Genomic DNA, 12,961 nt, shown 5'->3' with positions numbered 1-12,961 from the left:
ATTAAATGTATTTCATCCTTGAAGTTTTCTAATTCAATGGATATTACATCATACAGCAGATGAAAGTGGGCATGAACAAAGACGTCTTCTGAACAAAGGTACCTTTCCCCTAAAGCATTAGCAGACATTCCAAGGCATTCGACTGGACTTATGAATTTCAAATATTATTCCTAGTATGTCACACAATTCTGTGTGATCATTGACAATTACAAAGACCTCAAGATTAAAGTAGATGGGTTTAAAAGATGACATTTTTGCAGTGCTTTTGAGCCCTTGATGTGTATCAGTGATATAGCCATTAAAACAGCTCATGCTGTGAGAATACATCATGCCCTATAGCACATACATATTTTATGTGACATATACATCATAAACATTCATGGGCATAGTTTGTGTGTGTGTGTGTGTGTTAAAAATTGATAGTAAGAGACAGAAGATATATATATCCACCTAGGTTATTTTTTATTTTTTAAATTTGTTTTGTAATGCTGTGCAATCAAAAATGATAAATCTCTGTTAACAGTCTAGATAGCATTTTACACAAGACTTCAGACTTTATTGCTGCTTTATCAAATTAAACAAGACTGTTAAAATAAAAACTGCCTAATAAGCAATTAAATGGGAATAGGATTTGTAGTCTTATGATGTAATTAGCTCTCAAAGCAGAACAAATAAGATTTTTTAAACTAAAGACTAAGAACATCTTGTGTGCTCAGAAACAGCCCTTGGGGTCCCCATATGAGGAAAAGCACATCTGTCCTATATAAACACACTTTTAAATCTGTGCAGGAATGTCTTATATGAGGTAAAATTAAACTTCAGCAGCATTTATCATGTAAATTTCCTGTTTTAACGTCATTGAACTTTGCTGAGGAAGTCGCAGAGGACATTGTTAGTGCTGTCATCAACTCAATTACTTCTTATCATAGCTAAAAAAAGAAAGAAAAAGACACACGGTGACGATAGGCTAATTAATCCAATAATGACAGTACGTGTTGAAATGTGACCCAAATGGATGATGATGTGATAAGAAATTAATGCATACTGACACCAGCATGTATTTATTTTTTTATTTTTATTTTTTTACATGATTTACTCAGTAATGAATCCATTCTCTGCTTCAAAAGGAATATAATTTACATAGCTGGTGTTTTTATTTTCTCTGTGCAATCCTCTGTTGATCTTTCCTACAAGGGACTTAAAAATCTTCCCCTCCTACTCACAATCTGGCCATTCCACTGTGGGATAATTAGTGCCAAATTGTGTACTTTAAAAATGTAGAAAGAAATGGGATGAGAATCCCGTGGAGATACAAGCATGTATTGTAATGAGGTTAGCTGGGATGTGGATCAGCATTGGCATGCAGAGATCTGTTAATGAATGTCGACGTGAGCCTGTGGTGGTGATGGTGCATATATCAACACCATCATGACTGAAGAGGTCAAAAGATAGTCTTGGCTTCAAAAATGGCTCATAAATAAATAAACATTTAAAAGTAGCCTTAAGGTGCGGACATCTAAAGTAAAGGTTGACATTTCGGTATGTTTCCTGACCTGGCATCGGTGATTTGGCAACTTGTTTGTAGTATCTGAAAGTCAGTGGCAGACCAAAGGGTGAGAGAACAACAAACACCCGTGGGATCAAAGCTAATCCTTCAAAGTGTGTTGGTCGCGAGGAAATTAGTCTGGGAGGAAAGATAACTTCATATTATGTCTGTTCATTACTCACTGCCTGCCCAGTCCTTACATAATTGCAAATTCTACCATTGACTTTTGATTCATATTGATGCGTGTATTTTAGTGGGTCTGGGGTTCATTTAGAATATCTATAACCCACCCCCTTACATTTTTTTTTAAATGTAGTATTGCGTGTTTTTGCAGTAATTCTGGTTGTCAACCATTCTGACTGGATTCCAGAGACCAAAGAGGTTAAAGGGGTAATCCAATGCCCATTTTCCACAAGTTGATATGATTTAAATGAAAAGTCTGTATCATAGTTTGATTCAAATTTCCCAATATTGTGAAAAACACACACCTTTTTTATGTTTACAACAGCTCTTTTCAGAAAAAGCCGTTTTGCAGAATTTTCCTTTAAATGTTAATGAGCTCTGCTGACCCCGCCCCTCTCTTCCAAGCTGCTTTCTGAGGGAATGTTTACTTTAGCTGCTTTCATCATGTAACTTGCTAATTAGCAGATTTTTAGGAAAGACAATTTGCAAAGATTCAAAAACCTTATACTCACTTCTTCTGTAGATGAAGCTGGATCACGAATGATTCGCAAGAACATAGACGCATTTATGTTAATGGGGGACACATTCTCTTAAAAAACAAACATTATCCACTGCGTCTTCAGCGGCTTAGTTGTTGGGAGTAAATGAAGACTGCTATGTTCATTATTACATCCAACAACAGAACACCTCAATCGCTTAGGCTGCTCCTGTGGTGAAACAATGGCAGACTGATGACAGCTCACTCAGGGAAGGTAAGAGGTGCTACTGTCAATCAAACTATAGTGGGAGGGGCCTGTCTTGTGACGATAAAACAGACAGTCAACAGAGATCGGCTCAATTTGAGAAAGAGGTAAAGGTTTTAGTAAATTAAAAAACAAAAACAATGGGTGGATTTAAAAAAATATATATATTTTAGGGTGGTTGTGTACACACGCTACCAACACACATTTCAGTTCAACCAACTTGTCAAAGAGCACGTAGCATCGGATGACCCCTTTAAAATTGGATTCTTGACCTCAACAAAAGATTTTTAGAAAATGTTTTATCAGATTGTTTTATCAAACAAACTTACGTCATAAACTCACAAAGCCATATAAAACAAGGACAGCTAAAAGATATTTCACCATACATCAAATTTGTGTAAATATGTTTCTGACATCCTAAGCAACAGATTTAGCTGCAAAGCTTCATATTGGACATTAGATTAAAAAAACATCTTTAATAAAAAGCATCTTTCCATTTAATTTGATTTTTGTGTATATGCCATTGTTTCAGTGCAACATTTATTATTATGTTTAGTTTTGGTTAGTTATAATTGTCATTAAATATTATTGCCAAAAATAGTGCTTTATGGGATTAAGAAATTATATAATACACACACACACACACACACACACACACACACACACACAATTTTGATTATATTACAATGAAATATAATAAAACTATTATAATATTATTAAATAATAGTATTTAATATTAGATTATAAAATCTAACTACAGCAATAATAGTAATGGTGGCAAGTAAAATTATTTTTAATTAAGGCTGTTTGAATATAAATCAGGCACAAATAGTGGTTTGTGGCACTCATCTCAACAAAACCCTGCAAATATTTCATTTTGATTATAAGAATTTATTTAATTGTATTAATTAAATCATATTTAATATTAATGTTAGTATTCAGAATTGCTAAGTAATATATTCAAATCATTTAAGGGTGCGTGAATGTGGCCTTTTTCTTGTTTCACTTCCTCGGAGTCCACTAGAGGGCACTGTTACATCACACTCACTGTATCTGTTTCAGCTTCATTCTGCAGCATGTCATAGTTTCACTGACTATCGTCTCAAAATTGAATGAAAAATTACAGATCTCTTGCTCCTATTTGCCTCAGATGTTTATTATGAAACAATTGGCCATTACATGTCTGCACACAAAGCACAACATTTTCAATTTCAATAACCACACGCTGACTCCTTCTGTATAATGAATGCATCATGAGTCACTGAATCATGAAATCAAAGCGTTTCACTGCCTGCAGAATAAAGGCTTGCTCAATACCTCACCATGCCCACAGTGAGATTCAGCTGCAGTTACCATTATATTTCTTTTCTACCTTCTTTTTTGAAAAATCCCTACTGAAAAAGCAATGCTCAAGTGTATATTCGGCACGTAATAAAAAAGCGAGAAAATCCAACAGCATTTTACATCTAACAATCTACACTACTGTGATAAATAATTCACAGATTAGAATCAAAGACAGTGACAAACTTTGATGCCCTAAATGAACATGAACAGATTCTGACAGTCAGTATTAAGAGAGTAAAGAGAAGTTTTTCTCAGTTGGTTAGAGTCTCTGATTCACCTGTTTTGAAAATCTGACCTAGCTGCTCATGATACCAGCAGCTGCAAACTGTCATTGTTACATGTTTGTGATAAAAACATATTGTCATGCAGGACCTACTCATTAAGATGTCCTTACCCTCAAATCAAAGGATGTGTAGGCCCTATGTAGTGTGGGTATACTAGGTTTTCAGTACACCTTGTCTGTGTATTTTGTGTGTCAGTGTGAAAGTGAAAATGTAGAACAGGAGTGGGTGGCAGGGGCGACACAGGCTCAAGATTCATGGATTCGAGTCAAAATGCTGTGCCCTCAGGGATAGAACGGCCTCTCATGCCTCTGTGGTGCTGCTTTATCTATGCTCAGCTCGTTCATAAGCCAACGTGCTGCAGGGTCACATGGTGCGGATGACCAAACATGTCCCTTATGGTTCACATTAACTTCACAACTATGGTTGTTTTTCTTGATAGCATGATTGAGCACATTTTAATACATAGTGTAAAGCTGTTACCCAGTACCAAAATTGTTTCTACACTAATTTAATGATTTTATGCAGGTTAAGCAAAACATACTGTACTTTCATGTCACATTTTTAAAGCTTTTGGCAAAAATCAATCCATACGGATTGATTCCATTTACAACATGTCAACACAAAATATTGATGTTCAGCCCACAGACTTGCCTTGAGGCATTATTATGCTTAACATTTTTTGTTCTACCTGCAGAATATGTAACTTAGTAGCGTAGCTTGAAACCATGGGATTTTCATAATACCATAATATTGCTGACATAATTGATCCAAACAAACACTGATAAAGTGACTGTCAGGAAGGATTCAACCTTTATTAAAAATGTGATTTGTGCAGACAGTAGCAGCAAAGTGCTGCAAACTGTTAATAATGTTCATTAAGTGCAACAGCACTTAGCAGGAAAAGGTAGAGTCACATTTAAAGACAATCACATGCTCATTTGAGCAGAATGATCACAAATTGCACTTTGATTGTATATTTTACTCTGTTGTCTACATTTAATGTGGTGGGCTTAGAAATGGTCTAATTAGGAAAACAACAACAACAACAACAAAAAATAAAAAAATAAAAAATAATAAAAACATGAATTGATGGGGCAGTCATCATCTTCATTAAAAAAAATAAAATAAAGAAAGATACATTTAATTTACAGTGTATAGAGTATACACCTGGTGTAAAAATACAGTATATAATTTCTTCAAATTATATTTTTTTTTAATTTATTAATATCCATTTAAACAAACAGGAGTCAAGAAAGCTACCTGGTTTCATGGCATAAACATCTGGGGGCACTTTTTAGCAATACGCGAAAAACATATCAATAAGTACAAATCACTGCAGTTTCCAAAAGAAATGAATACTTAAAACGGTGCTGCACAAAAAGTACACAAAGGTACGCATTTCTGTGAGACCATGTTGCTTAAAAGGATGGGAAACAGTATATCTACTGTTTTTTTTTTTATATATATATCTGCTGTAATGACCTGTTTGTGTTTGTGTGCAGGCTTTTTAACACAGGCTTGCTACATTACCAGGAACAACGGAAACAACTGGTTTCAGCACCTGTAACAGCAACTTTTTGCTAGGGGATATTTTCATTCATAGCAAATAATGAGCTTACTTGACACAATACTTCCTTCACTTTATAATGAAGCAAAAAAAAAAAAAAAAAAAAATCTAAATCCACTTTAGACCAGATAGATGTGATGTGACTAGCAGATAGCACTTCCAGCTTCTTGAGTGGATCATAATCCTGTTTCCTGAAATGGCACTTAGACAGGCCCAGTCACACCGCATGTGTATTATCCAGACTTATGAGACATCCTCTTCACTGCACTGGAAGAATGTGGCCCACAGTTTTAGATAAAGACCCTAGATGGTAGGAACAGACAGCATGAGGAATCATTTAATGAGGTGGGAGTAGAAGCATATACATCGATCAAGTCTACACACATTAGCCTTATCAGGAGTAAAGGTCTGAAGTTCTCCACTGGGAACGTGAGAGAAAAAAATGGCTTGAGGATGTAATGAGGAGGACGAGAACTAACAGAAACTGTATACAGCAAACATGAACAAATAACACATAATTGGGAACAGTTTGAGATCATTAAATCATCATGATTCCAAATCTCAATAGTACAGGGATAATAACCTCAGGTGTTGAGACAGTAGCACTTTTTGAAAGTGGTGTGGTTCATATTTACGAAACTCTTTAATATATAAAAAAATCTGGTCAACAGTAGCTTTAGTTTTACAAGAGATGTGCCCGAGGGAAATGTGGTTTATGGTCTGGAATAAGAATGAGATGGAACTTTACTGCAGTGTGACGAGTCTCCTGCATTTCTACAGACAATCTTAAACAGTCTAACTGTGCAAGAATTATTACATACTTTTAATTGAGCGCTATATCCAGAACAAACCATTTATCCTGCTTATTCGTTACATTAGATATTCATAAAATGTTATTCATCTATCAAAGCTAAATTGACTCCACAAACAATTTAAAGTGTCTCTTTTTCTAACTGATTACCATCTAATCCGATTACACTAATTCTCTTATAAAAATACTGCTAAAAGCATTAGCGAACGCTTGAATTTATGATTTGCCAAGCTGATATAACAGAGATGTTATACCAGTTCAGTCACTCCCTCCCTATAAAAATTCTGAGCAGATGCATAAATCTGTTTGAAATTAAATCAAAAGGCTTGGATGGGTGCCAGATCACGCTATTGCGCTGATGGTCTCATTAGACATGTAATTGTTGAGAAGACTATTCTCTTATAGGCTGGTTCACAGTGCTCTAAAAAAGGGTTAACACACCAATCAAAACCTAAAAATAGGCTAAAAAGGATATACATACATATATCAGGGGTGCTTTCTTGATGGAGGCGATGGAGGCAGTGCCTATTCAAATTTTTGGATGAAAAAAAAAAGTAGAACAATGCAATAAATTATAAAACAACACAAATATTACAATAATATAACAGTAAAAGTGTACAAATCACTTGTTAGTTACTAAAGAAGCACTGGACAACAGTGACACCAGCAGGTAAAGTTACAGCGGGAGTCTGTGTCTCTCTTGACTCCCCCGAGCCCATTGAGTTTTAACAGAGCCCCTCTTAATCTTGCAGTGAGTTTAATTGGGAGTGGGGGTTAGTTAAGAATGAATGGAGAACAGTCATGTGAGAAGAGGCAGCATCTCCATTGCAATATTATTGGATATGACAGGTTATGTTTGGCTGTGATTAGTTCATAATCACACCTCTTGAGTTTGTGCATGTTCGCAAATCAGTCTGAATGAACAATATAATGGCATTAATGGGAATGCTAATTTAAAAGAAATAAACAAGGCACACACACTGTTACATTTATAACATTGTTACATCAAAATAAGGCTTGAAGTGGTCTGAAAACATGATCTGTGCAGGTTTTCAGTGAGTAAACAACTTGGTGAAATTTACAGTAAATCTCTGTGTCTGTAACCAATATTTACTGAGCTTTGATTACTGATGATCTGAAAACATCAAAAATAGTTAAAAGTTAACTATTAAAAAGAATAGCTGAACATATGTTCAAGGATAAAATATATTGTTTAAATTGTTGCTTTCGAGTATTCGGGAATAAATTTAAAATGCTTAAAAACACTAACGTGATTCATACTTAGCTTTAAGAAATAGAATATTGATTACACTGTTAATGTAAAAATATCAAATTGAACTTTTTTTTTTCTTTCTTCTTTTTCTGATAGTGTAAGTAATATTTGTTTAACCAAGAAAATTGAACACATGAATTTACATTTGATTAAAAAAAATCTTTGAGGACTTTCCCTCTTCTTATTTCACACAACATACATATGTAATATAAAACTATTAATATATATATATATATATATATATATGTATATATATATATATATATATATATATATATATATATATATATATATATTTTTTTTTTTTTTTTTTTTTTTTTAAATAGGCCCAACAATAAAATAAAAATGACATGTACATATACAAAAAAAAGAAGATGTAAATAAGTTGTTGTGCACAAAGAATTCTGATTTATAGGCATGGTTTGACTAGCCACAAACATGTACATGCTCATCATTTAGAATAACCCAGATTAATCAACATTAAAATGAAGGTAAATACAAATGTATCTGTGCATTCATACTACTTGTTATAAGCCCTACAGAATTGTTGTGCAAAAACCTTTACTGTGCACATATATCCACAGACTGCTGAAAGCCCTGTTTCAAACGGTTTTTCCCTTTCATCTGCCATTGGTCAGACAAAAAGATAGTCCCTCTCGGGCTTACGCCATTGGTTAAACTTGTGTTGCTTGGTTAGGTTGTGATATCACATGTTGCAATAAAGCCGCAGAGACACAGTGTTTATACTGTCTTTTCCGGAGAAAACAACCTGCAAATGGCTTACTTATAGCTGCCTCTGCCTATTAAGCTGACATAGGAGAAAATATTTTAGCATCGAAAAAATCACACACTTCAGCTCTTACAAACCTCTGCTCTTGGGGCCATCCAAATGTCTTCAGCAATAAGAGGTGTGAAAAGTGATGACACAGTAGATGTGAGACTGGATAAATCTCACCCTGTGGCTGATGTAAACTTCATCTCTCAGAAGAAAATGCGCTGCACTGTGAAATCATCATCAAGAAATGCTCTGCTACACTATAATAGGTTGTGAAAGCAATCATTGCCCTTTAGCATTAAACTCAGGTTATCACATAGGAAGTATGAGGGAGGGAATGCTGACTCGACAGATTAGAATGAATTAGGGCCCGTTAGCTCTGTGGAAACCACTGAACTGAATGTGATAACTTTTCTTTTGCTAATTTATAGCCCGGGAACAGGCTAAACTCAACCCAGGACTTAAGAAGTTAATGGGCCAGGCTAAAATCTGCCAGTGGGAAATCTGCCCTGAAAGTGTTCATTCTTTTGAATCAGAATTCCAAAGATATATCAGTAAACCCTTAGGCAGAAGTCTTCAACCCCCTCCTGCAAGCTAAACTCTGAAGGACAAGGTTCGGCTGGTTAGTATGGGTTCCATTCTGTAACTACAACTTTAAATGTTCTGAAGTCAGAATATGACTCACAAATATTTTATTATAGTAGGTGCTCTATCAGTTTTTTTTTTTTTTTTTTTTGGTTTTACCTTGTCTATGTTTGATATCAGAGGACATTTCTTAAAACCAACCAATCAAAATTTTTCTTAAACTATTAAATTATTTCTAGAATGCACTCCAAAATTGTGTTTCTCTGTCTTTATATCATGAATATATCATGTGTTTCTTACAGCAGTTCTGCTTGTGGTCAGACGAGAATAAGGAATGATTTCTGTTGCACACAACCTTTTAATAACACCAAAATTGATTCACTAGTCCCTAAAGAGAGAGATAGATGTATTTATTGATTTAAATGGACAGTTCTATATAAACATTGTAATTTATTTTGTCAGTCATTGATCAGATCAATGAAACCAAGTCAACTTTATACTTCAAAAATATGTTGACTTTTTGGTGTAGAAAAATGAAAAACAGAATGTCTCAAAAATGACAGCCAAGACGTTTATAACATAACAAAATATTAATATTTTAATTAAATTCTGTTCTTCTGAACTTTCTATTCATCATAGCATCCGGAAAAGTGTGTCAAGGTTTAGACAAAAATATTAAACAGCATGTCAGTATTACAAATATATTTAGCTATCCTTGTATTGTATGGACTATAGTGATGACCTTTAATGTGCTAATAAGGTGCTGTTGATGTTTATTGAAGCTGTTTAATCATTCTAAAACCATTTTGTTGTAAGCGAGAGTATAGGACAGCATCCACATTATGTGCTTTTTTTTTTAGATTGTACAGTAATTGCTGTCACCTGTCATTGAGCTTTCCTGTCTTTTGCTGTGAGTTTCTTTCATGCTGAACTATACACCCCCACCCCCTGCTTTGGAGACATTGTTCCTCACCGTTTAATGACAGAATGAGGAGAAACATTTCCAAGCATCGATCCTGACAACATATCACATCAGCTTCCCTTTTGAGATGAGTTTTTTGTTGTGAAGAATTTGTGGAGCCAGTTGTATGTGAAGCGCTTCATGAGCTCATCCCTCCTGGGTGCTGCCCAGGGAATGAGGCCGGGTTCGTACATGCTGTCATCAGGCACTGCGGCAGCGTTGGGTGGCACACAGCTCAACACTCAGGGCACTGCTGCCAGTCGACACTTGACTGTCCTGAAACCTCCTGCTCTCTCCTGATTCACATTACTCAGAGGCTCAAGCAAGAGCCCTCGCTCTGTCACATACTTACATAAGTCCTGAGGTTTTTTTTACCCCATACATGTCAGAATTGGGCTTGAGGCTTTACCATATGGTGCTCATCTACGGGCTCAGAGCTCCAAAACTTCAACCTTCACAGGAACTCCTGTCCCCCACAATGAAGGAAACTGCCCTGTTTGGTACGGGCAGACAGACAGCAACAGGAATGCTGCTGACATTTTTTCAAGAGAATGGCACAGCACCGAGTGTATGGCACGGTCTCCAGGCCAGGACGGGAGTGGGCGGCACTAGATTGCAAAGTGCCTGACAACTTACTTTCAAGCCTCCTGTGAGCTTACAATGTTAGAGACCGGTCTTGCCTTGTCGAGATGATGGCATCTGGAGCGCTGTAGGTGTTGATCGGGCAATGTTAGCCAACCTGGGCAGAGATTTAAACGCCATTTCTCTCCCTCATCTACTTCACTTTTTTCTTGACAGATCTCAAACAGGGGTAGTTAATAATTCATGCAGTTGTTTGGCCCAGTTTCTTTTTGCTATTACAGTTACACCCCACTTAATTTACTGTGGCTCATCGTTTTCCACCTATTCCCTAAATGTGTCTTCACAGGAAATGACCTCAGCTCTTGCACAAGCTAAACAATTTGCATATTTTAGTCAATTTAAAATGGGTACTTCTTGCCCTTTAACTTTTTCTTCAGCTAAATTATTCAGAAAATGTGTGCAATTGAAGTGCAATCAGTGAAAAAAAAAAAAAAACAATTTAAAAAAGTACTTGAGTATTTACATGTTTTATATAATTGTATAAAATGTAAAATTTATTATTCATGCTTGCAATAATTAGTTATAATTAGGTCCAGGTTCAACAGAAGGCAAGGGTTCCTACAATTAAAGATTCATCAAGCAAAATGAGGAAGTGTCCCAGTGGATTACTTGCAGGCAATTAAAACTCAAAAAGCAGTGAGTAGTCTGACATCTGGCAGCAATGCAAGAGGCATTTAAATAAAACGTTTATTGTAAATGTCTTTTTTAGTCCCATTTAGAAGTGGAGCTGACAGCTTGTCTCTCCCCAGAAAGTGCAGTAAATATTAATTTATTCAAATATGTATTTTTGCTTTTTCACTGTTTTCATTAATTTAAACAAATGTGCTTACTTTTATGGTCTTTGCTGGTCAGTTACTGCTTAGATCAACAACCTAAACAGCATATTAAGCACTGTGCAAACCCAAAATGCACTGTTTTTCTATATATCTTACAGTAAAAAATATATAATCTACAATTTTCAAGAAATAAAAGGGTTTATGATAATTTTACAATAATAATAATATAAGTGATCTTGTTTGATAAACATATAACCTGATTTTTCTACATTAATTTTCTGTTATACTGTATAGATATAATGGTGAATTTTGTTCTGTATGGTAATTTGTCAGAACAATTGTCTTAGTTTATTTTGCCATCCATTCAATTTACACGATTAATGTCTTGCCTGTTTTAATGTGGTGTAGTTTTTGTCCCAAGTCACGCTTCATACTGAATAATAAATTGAATCCCTCGTGGGTTCACAATTCGCAGTTCTGTTCTCATGGGGTGATACACTAAAGGACATATTTAAATGTCTTGAGTGGGAGTGTTGCGAGAAGCCTTCACCACTTGTATTTGCATGAGCGAGCAGAGAACTTTTTGGACAGGAACAGCATAGCGTTTGGCATGCAACCCTGAAACAATTTTTATTCTGCAGCATTGTGGGAGGATCCTATTTGAATGCATCTTGTGTAATGTTTGATCTGACAGGCAACATGCTGATGTGCATGGATATGAAGTCAATTAGCTTTGGCACCAACGGACTTGCAGGTGCTTGATGAAGATAGATCAGAGAAGACATGCTGTTTTTAACCACAAATAAGTTCTGGGCTTTTTTTTTTTAAATAGCTAGTTAACTTACCTTCTCAAAACTTTAATAGCCTACAGCCAAACGTACAATGATCTGCACACATTTTCAGCTCTGAAATATACCATGAAAACATCCATCAGTTTCAAAAGGAAATCTCTTACAATCAGATCTATGTGCCTGTTGGCAGTAAGATGTTGGAGAGCAGCAGTAAGCGGGTTTATTATGAAGACCTGCCAGTTCCGTGGGTGCTGGAACTGGAGCTTCCCCCAAAATTGCAGTATCCAGCCTCTAACAACCCACTAAAGAAATTAATGCATTTCTGCACTCGATACCACATTATTCCCTAGAGTGCTCTGGTATAATCCATATTTGATGCAATGTCAAACATTTCTTATTTGCCAGGGGTAAGTGGGAGAGCATGTGAAAATACAATTTCATGCCTCAAAGGAAATAACCTCTTGGTCAAAGTGACATGACATATAAAGAAAGAGATGACAGACATGTGGCATAAATAGCCCATGGGGATTAGTAGTATGATGTGCATATGTGATAATTACATGCCACTGCGATTCAGTGTATATTTTCCAAACATGTGAGATGCTACTTTCCAAGTCTGTTCCCTCCAATCACCACTGAATCATCTCTGACAGGTTCTTCTCCTATGAGCACAGCGCAGA

This window comes from Carassius gibelio, chromosome B12 (assembly GCF_023724105.1).
Source record: "Carassius gibelio isolate Cgi1373 ecotype wild population from Czech Republic chromosome B12, carGib1.2-hapl.c, whole genome shotgun sequence".
NCBI lineage: Eukaryota > Metazoa > Chordata > Actinopteri > Cypriniformes > Cyprinidae > Carassius > Carassius gibelio.
This window is presented reverse-complemented; position numbering follows the sequence as displayed.